The following is an 8,943-nucleotide window of genomic DNA, read 5'->3' as shown; positions in this document are numbered from 1 at the left end:
TTAAGTTTTATTACGAGGCAAAGCCCCCTATAGGTCACAAGGGTAATAGTGCTTCAGTAAATACAGTGGTGCAAAGTACATTTACACAAGTACTATAGTTAAGTACAATTTTGAGGTACTTCTACTCCACCACATTTCAAAGGGAAAATTGTAACTTTTTATTCTGCTACATTTATTTGATAACTTTAGTTACTAATAAAATTGCAGATTCTATATAATCAATAAATATGTTACGATAAAACTTTATTTATCCCTCACAAGCACAAACGGATATCTCTGTTTTGATTTATTATCCTAAATTCCATTTTTTTTCTTTGTGTACTCCAGCGACAATCAGTAAAACTGTTGGATTGTATCGATAAAATAAATATATTTTACTTATTTATATATATATTAAAGTTTTACCATAATATATTTATTGAGTATATATAGAATCTGCTAAGTTATCATTGACTAAAGTTATCAAATAAATGTAGTGGAGTAATAAGTTAAGATTTTTCCTTTTGAAATGTGGTGGAGTAGAAGTACAAAGAAACAGAGAATGGTAATACCTCAAAATTGCACTTAAGTATAGTACTTATGTAAATGTACTTTGCACCACTACTTTGCACAACTTAAGTACTGTACTTTGGTACAATTTTAAGATACTTGTACTGTACTTCAGTATTTATATTTTTTCTAGTACTTCAACACCACTAAAATTCAGAAAAGAATATTGCTCTTTGTGTCAGCTATATATATATCAATTATTTACATTAATATTAAACACATTATAGCCTCATACAACACAGTGTGTTGTTCAAGACTGAATCAATGGTTTAGGCTAGTGACAAACAAGTAGTGTCTTTTTGGGGTCAGATATCTATGATCAGCTTGCTATGAGACACAGTTCCCCTCCAAACTTCTCAAATTATGTCAATTAAGTAATCTGTCAATGCTTAAAGACGTACAATTATCAGTTATTTCACAAAAAACGAAAAAGTAAACTTGTTCTTTCTCACCAAATTAATCATCTCACAACCCCCTAAATTTATCCTGTAGTCCTTTGAGGGGCCTGACTCCTAGTCTGACAATCATTGAACTGAACTATCAAACTGTATGAGGTAACACGCTGCTTACACACTGACGCATCTGTGACAATCTATTAATGTCACATAGATACTCTTAAAGTAAATAATATTTGTGTAACAGAACAAAGCTTTTTTTTTTACTGCTGTTTGTTCATTAAACTGATTGCTCATGAGACAAAAGGCCTCTTATTTTTCTTCATGTTTACCTTAAGTGTTCCTTAGTGTTGTCCAAAAGGTATCAGATTCAGAGGAGAGAATCTGGTCAGTAAGTGTTATTAACAGTAGGCAGAGCTTTCAGTGGTATCGGGTGTATTGACCTGTCTGACGCTCCTGGGCTCTAAAAGAAGAAGAACTGGTCAGCCCTCTTGAAGCTACAAATCCTTTCAACACTTTTAATTAACATTTTGGCCTCAAACCGTCTCGTGAAAGCAGCAACTGAAAGTTCAGGGATTGTTTCCTCTTGAATAACAGTGAAGCATTTATTCACTTATAAGAGCCTATGTAAGGTTATTTTAAGGTTATCTTTAACAATATGTGGCTTGTAGAGCTGCGTCCAGTGACGACAAATCACAACAACGTATTTTAAAAATATGTAAATAATCCTGTTTGACTGTGATCAGCATTTCAATGCTCAACAGGAACTGAAACTGTGCATGTGGCTGCGTATTGTGACCTTATCATACTTGGTTATCATTTGGCCTTTTCTCACAGGATACTATATTTAGTATATGCAGGTAATGCATACAATAAACTCAACACCTGTACAATGTGATGCAAATCAATGAAAATCTGCGGTGAACCTTCATGCTGTTGAGACTGTGTCTGAGAGGTTTTCATGCAGTTTGCCTGTGATGTGCAGCAGTTGCCGCATTACACAAACAAATGCCTTCACAGAGGTCAGTTTTATCAGTTTAGCTTTAGGTGAAAAAACAAGTTCATTTTGAATCGCTTTCTGCTGTAATTGGATGTTCTTATCTCACCTTCACAAGTTATTTCCTCTTCTTGTCACAGAGTTTATAAAAAATAACCTCTGCTGTTTCAAAAACACACACAAATCAAGGCAAGGGAAGTCTTTACTATATCACATTTCATACAAAATTTAAGCTGCTTAACAAAAGCATGAAAGATCCTGCCCACACGTGAGTTAAGGCATACACACAATTTCTCGAATATGTTTTTTTTTTTCCAGAAAAAAAGTATAATTACCATGTTAAAATCCTTAAAATGGCACCTGCTCCATCTACCTCATTATAAATTCCAGGATATATAAAATTGCAAATATTTGTCATTTCACAAGTTTAACTGCTGGTCTCCAACTAGACTGCAAAAACATTATCCAAAAGACGTCTTTTCAATGTCTTTGCAGACGTTGAAAAGGAGTCCGACGGAGAGCCAGAATTAGAGTTAATTAGAGAGAATTGGAGGTTTTTTATGCCTATTTTAGACGTCTTTTCAACGTTCACTAGTGATGTCCAAATGACATCCTTACAGGGTTCCATATTAAAGTTTTTACAATGTAATTTTAGACATCTTTTCAACTTCAGTCACAGACGTCTAAAGAACTTCTTGAAAGTTTTTATGACGGCCAAATTTTACACCATGCAGCAAAAGCTACAGGGAGGATTTGCACCCCTGGTCTCAACCTCTGTAGTCTAAATGTGGCTATTTATCAGCTTTACCAGCTTTATTATATACCATGTTTTGATCATCCAACCTTCATTAAGTAGGCTAATACTGGACTGGGATTGGCTTCCAAACTATTTATGATGTCACACATAATGCCTTTAGGCTGGCCTCTTAAAATTCAAACATTCAACAGAAGGAACGAGAAGAATAACACGTTTTTGGACTGGAGGGGGACTTTAAAGAGGAAATGCAGCATAACATTTGAATGCAAATTAAAGTAATCGAAATAATTACATTAAAAGGACAAAAACACAGAAATAAAGATGTAAGCACCAGGCGGATACCAGAAATAATTGAGCTTAGGTGAAATTCACAAAACAACACAAAATAAGCCTGTAAGAGCTGGAGAAATGGCTGCTGATACTTTGAGGATTTTATCACGAGTGCAGGCACTTCAATCTTCTTGATGGCTCAGTTTTTGACATATTCACACAAGAAAGAAAGAACAGACAGAGAAAGTAGAATCTGTGCACGTTTGAGATGGACTCTGCATCTTCACGTGAGAAAAGATAATGATGAAATCAGCACAGTCTGGTCTGTATATAATGCTTCCTCAGCATGGATTTAGTTTGGTGGCACAGATACAGTCTGTAACAGCAGTGAATTCAACAATGTATTTTTTCTTTTTGAGAGCAAGGCTATATTAAGATTTTCACACATCTGCAGAATTTTAAAACTGATGAGACCACCAGGAAAATGGCCCAAGGTGAAAAGTAATTGTTCATGCGGCACCCCGACAACTGAGGACATCCAAAATCAATAACATGTCTTAGGATGATCAGTTTTGCTTATGCTAATGCAGTGCCTGTCCATTCAGCTATATAATGGCCGCAGAGGCGTTGAGCCGGTGTATCCCAATTTAGTGAGGAGGCTCGCAGACACTCTGACAGCTTATTACGGTGTGAGGAATGAAGAGAGTAAAGTGTTACTCAGCACAAATCAGCTGCTGTTGATAACGACTACCTGCAGAGGCAGCCAGACTCACCCACACAGGGAGACAAATTAGGACACACACAGGTACACACAGACACACACATCATTTCTTTGTGTCCAAATCGCAAATTCATCACTCCTGACTCCAAAATTACATGCTGCTGAGTGCCGTGATGAACATGTTTTTGGTCATTTTACGATGAGTTCCTTATGATTATTTTAAAGGAGGGTGTGATGATGTTCTCGTTGGCGCTGTTGGCGTCATTTTAAGTGTCACTCTTGTTCCTGCTGGACTGAGCCAGTTCTGCAAAATCACACTGAATCCAGTTCAGTAGGCACAGGAGTATACAACTGGGAAAAGTCCACATTAACACATATTCCCAAAAGTGATTGAGAGCACAAGATTTAACAAGCTGTGGTTCTATTTTAAACTCTGTGAGGCAAAGTGAGGCCACAGTTGACACATTGATATGGTTTTTATTGACTGAAATCATCTTTGTCCTGGAAAATCTGTAGCTTTATATAACAATCTTTTCCAAAATTAGAAATATAGAGTCTTGTGTCCTTGTGTCCTCCATTGTTGCCCTCGCTTCTTCCTCTTCCTCTTAATAAAACCCTCATAAATCAGGAGAGGCTGACTACTGTACAGGCTGTCTGGACATGCAAAGATTTTTAAAGCATTCCTCTTTTTTTACAGTACAGGTGGTCTGTTTTTTTTTTCTCACCCATGCATCCTTCTTCCCTCCCCTCTCCATTTGGGGACGGCCGGGAGCTCTCAGGTATGCAGGAGCTCATTCTTTCATGTCAGACACTGAACTTAGCCACTGTGAACAATTCCTGTTTGGTTCAATGCTCACTAATGAGCTAAGTTCTGCACCTTCAGAAAAGTCATCCCAGAGTGACGTTCACAGCAGGGAATGTGAGGTTTGTGTGTCTCATTCTGCAAGACAGAAAATCTTTACACAACTCATAAAAATACACAGATTTTGAATGGACGTAATGGATTTAAGTGATGCTGCAATCATGCTCGGTCCTGCAAAAGTAACAGTGTCTGCTGCTGCTGCTTTCTTGCTGTGACTTATTCAAATGAGAAGTCCAGGATAACTGCGGGGAAAGAAATCATTACATATACAAGAAAACACAGGAAATGTGCTCATAAAGACAAACTGTATACGTCTTATATGTTACACTGACCACTAATATAATTGTAGGAGGTGTGGAGACATAGGATGAGTGGTTGGCCAAAGAGGTGGACTGCACTTTGTTCATTTCAATGCAGTAACAGAAAAGTCTTTTCATGACATGCATGTTAATAAAGTAAACCGGGTCACATCAGTTCCCAAATCAACTGCTGAGATCATTTACTTAAGTCAAAGTAAAAATACTCCAATACAAGTAAGAGTCCTCCATTCAAAATGTTGTGTTGATGTTGAAGTTCACCCAAAAAGTGAAATTCAGTCATTATCTACTCACCTTCATGCCGAAGGAAAGTCTGGTGAAGTTTTGCCATCCATAAAACATTTCTGGAGCTTCCCAGCAAAACAGCGTTACAGCATTCTCCTAAACAACTGAAGAAGATGGAGAAAAACATAAAATATCTCCATACAGCTCGTCGAGGATAATCCACGTCTCCAGAATCCCCGACATCCCAAACTGATTTGAAAAGACATCATTTACACCCTCGACAAGCAGCAGAGCTTATGCCGCACTTTAGACAGGGTGCACTCTACCGCTTTAGTGCAGGAGCTACAGTGAAGATTTCTGCTTGAGAAAAAGGGTGTAAATAACATCATTTCAAATCGATTAGGGATCTCTGGGCTTCCAGAGTCTTGTATTATGGAGCCATTTTAGGTTCTTTTGTTTTTTTCATTTAAAACAAGTCCTCATCTTCTTCAGTTGTTAAGGCGAACGCTGCAATGCTGTTTTGCTGTGAAGCTCCAGAGTACATAATGACTGAATTTGAAATTTCTTTGGTGAACTTTTCCTTTGAGTATATGATACATCATATTTTCTTGGCTTTATCTAAATATAGTGGAGCAAAAAGTGGAATATTAACCTCTGAAACGGGGTGGAGTAGATATAGAAAGTGAAAGAAAATGGAAGTACTTAAGTAAAGTACCACTATTTTGTACTTAAGCACAGTATTTGAGCTTGGATGTAAATACTAAAGAAGAAAACAGTGTTAGGTCAAATCAGGCCCAGTCGCAGACCCCAGCTCTGTGCAGTCCATTACATGAAAGATGTAAACTGTATGCATTTTACATGATCCTTTGGTGTTTTATAAACATTTAAATGCAGATATTGACTTTCTCATTTCACACGGTGGGTATATTCCTCCCCTCTGCAGCTGTGAGGAGTCTCTACCTTCATCGTTTGTACTCAGATAGTTTGTCTGAGCCTCAGGACACACGGGCTCAGTTTTCAGGATAAACTGTTAGTCCGCCCAAAGAGTGGTGTCATGACATCACCGCTCGTAGGAAAACAACTCGCTCTCACGTTCACGCCGCCTCGACCTGGAGCCTCATGCTGCACTCACAAGTTTGCATGAATTGTGGTTTTTTTTGTGTTCTACAATTTACTCCTCTTTCCATGGCAAAATTTGCCTGCAAGCGTCATGTGATCATGTTTAGATTATTCTCTCCTCTAAGTGGATAAATCTTAGTAAACAACACTACAAGATAATAACATTTATCCCAGTATTAATTAGTGGATTCTGTCATTTTCCTCATCACTTCTTTGTTGTCATAACCCACTCGGATAGACTTGAATTTCACACTCTTGCAGCGGCACAAATCTTGTAAACACAACCCAAGAGTTGGATTAGTTTCAAGGGTATCAGTGTCCAAGTGAAGTTACCTGAGCTCCACAGCCATTATGTCATTTTTCACCCTGCTTCAGGAGAAGAAAAAGCAGCTGCAGCCTTTGTCATCCCGCCACCTCCTTGTGTTCCTGTGGAGAAGACGTGTGATGATCCATCTTTGGGATTATTAAACAAAACCTCCCCTATCGCTTTTAAACACTTTATTCAACTTTTCAAGGCTTGTTCTACTCAGGTTAACTGTTGCTTCTGGAGGGGAAAAGCAGGCAAAACATTTCAGAGATAGTGGGTGTTATTGGAAGATACAGAAATACAGAAATTTAGGGGGAACAGGAGGAAAGAGCAGCACTTTAAAACAGTCGATACAAGCAATTCAGCAGCGTCATCTTCAGCAAAAATATTCCCAAATAAGAAAAGATGCACTGCAGTAAAATCCCAACAACATGTTTATCACTCCTCCTCTATTGACCAAAGAGCTTAGTTACCACCCCTCATGCATCTAATTATAAAAGTGCTTGTAATGGTTGTAAACTTACCTGTTTGTAAGTAAGAAAGCGGGCTGACAAGACAGAGCGAGGCCTTCAGCGTTCTCTCCGCTGGTTCCTCTGGTTTCTGTTGCATGTTCTTAGCAAGACAGCGCTGCTTTCTGCTCCTCAAGCTGTTCAGTGTGAGGTGTGGGTGAGCGAGGGGGGGAGCATGTGTGAAAAGAGAGAAGGCACAAAAAAGGAAGGGAGGGGAGAGGAGGACAAGGAGGGAAAGAGGATGATGGGACAGGTGTGGAATTTACACACCCTGCTGGTAGCGCGCACTATTGGCATATTTGCCTCAGCGTGATGAGTCACCCTTCTTGTGGTGGAAGAGAGAAAATGTGGTTTGTGAGTGAGAGGGAGACATAAGCTCAAATATAAAAGAATGAACTGTCTGCAGGATGGATCATTTTTCAGTCAGGAACAGCCCAGGATTTTAGTTCAAGTTTTGAGTCAAAAGCACGTTTTATTAGTGCTTAGGACAAACATATCTGAGCATAATAAACACAACAAAGCAAAGAGAACAAAGGGGAAAAACCTCCTGTTTACCAAACCAGTTCCCCTCCCAATCATGTAGGAGATACACGTTATATTGATTAGAATTATTTTGACACCTCACAGATTTAATGAAACAAACACTTAATGACAAATACAGGTAGCTTTATATGTTTTAATGTCAAACTGAGAAAATATTTACAATGAAAGTAAAATAGTACTTTCAAATATTTTGTAAAGCATTAGATCCCTAAGAAATTGTGACAGTGTTGTGCATGTGCTCTGGTTAGGTTTAGGCACAATAACCACTTGGTTAGGGTTAGAAAAAGATCATGTTTTTAGCTTACCTGGCTCTCACCACAAACCTTGCTGGAAAATGTCCTTACATCTCGTTTTACAAGTTTACTGACAAATGTTGAAACGGCGTCCTGAACAGTGGTCTCTTGTTTGGCACTCTGACAGAACTAATACACAATGAAATAAGATTAAGCTAAATAGTAAATTAAAACACTTGATAAATCATTATATCCCAAAGTAAGTAGAGGGAGTTGATTTAAATATTGAATCAAAGTATGCATAAGGTTAAATCAGACAAATTAGGTAAAATTACAATAGAAAGAAATGTGCAGGGAGAGGAATTAAAACCCTTAAAAGCTTTGTTAATGACTTCTATTTACAGATAGCACGGATAATCCATTTTGTGGGAACAGTCTTAAATGTCAAAGATAGGCTGTACGTAGCTCATGAAATAATAAATACCCACAAAATAAGACACAAATAAGTCTGGTGCTGTTCTATATTTTTCTTATTATCAACAAATCCCAGGTGCAGAGTCAAACCAACGATGACTTGATCCTGTAAGTGTAATCTGTGAAGCCAAAGCCTGATATAGATTAGTCCTGTGCTATAAACACTGTTGTCTTTAAAGCACATAAATTAACATGTTCGTTCATTATAATGAGCACGGCCACTGTAGTTTCTTTTGAGTCTCACACACACTTTCCTGCAGCCAGGACTAAATGTACATTGGTATTACTTTACTTTTGATACTTCCAGTACATTCTGCTGATAAAACTTGCATACTTTTACTTAAGTAAGGTTTTAATGCAAGACTTTTGTGAGTATTGAAGTATTTTCTTTGTGTGGTATTATAACTACAAAGCATACTACTAAAGAATCAGTTTCCTTTGTGTTACAAACTCTGTCCAGTTGAAACAAAGTAGAGGAAGTGGAAAACTTTCACCCTCCATCACACGAGGGCCCTCATGTCCGTCACCATCCCCTCCATGTACATTTTGCCCTCTCTCCATCAGGGTGATTGTTTTGATTTGACGGCTGCAACCCGATACGCTGCGCTTCCATACATGGTTGCTACATGTCACTGTCCCTCCACAGCAGGGCAGCGGGGCTGAAA

This window comes from Pagrus major, chromosome 21, assembly GCF_040436345.1.
Source record: "Pagrus major chromosome 21, Pma_NU_1.0".
In the NCBI taxonomy this organism is placed as follows: Eukaryota; Metazoa; Chordata; class Actinopteri; order Spariformes; family Sparidae; genus Pagrus; species Pagrus major.
Note: the sequence above shows the minus strand (reverse complement) of the source record.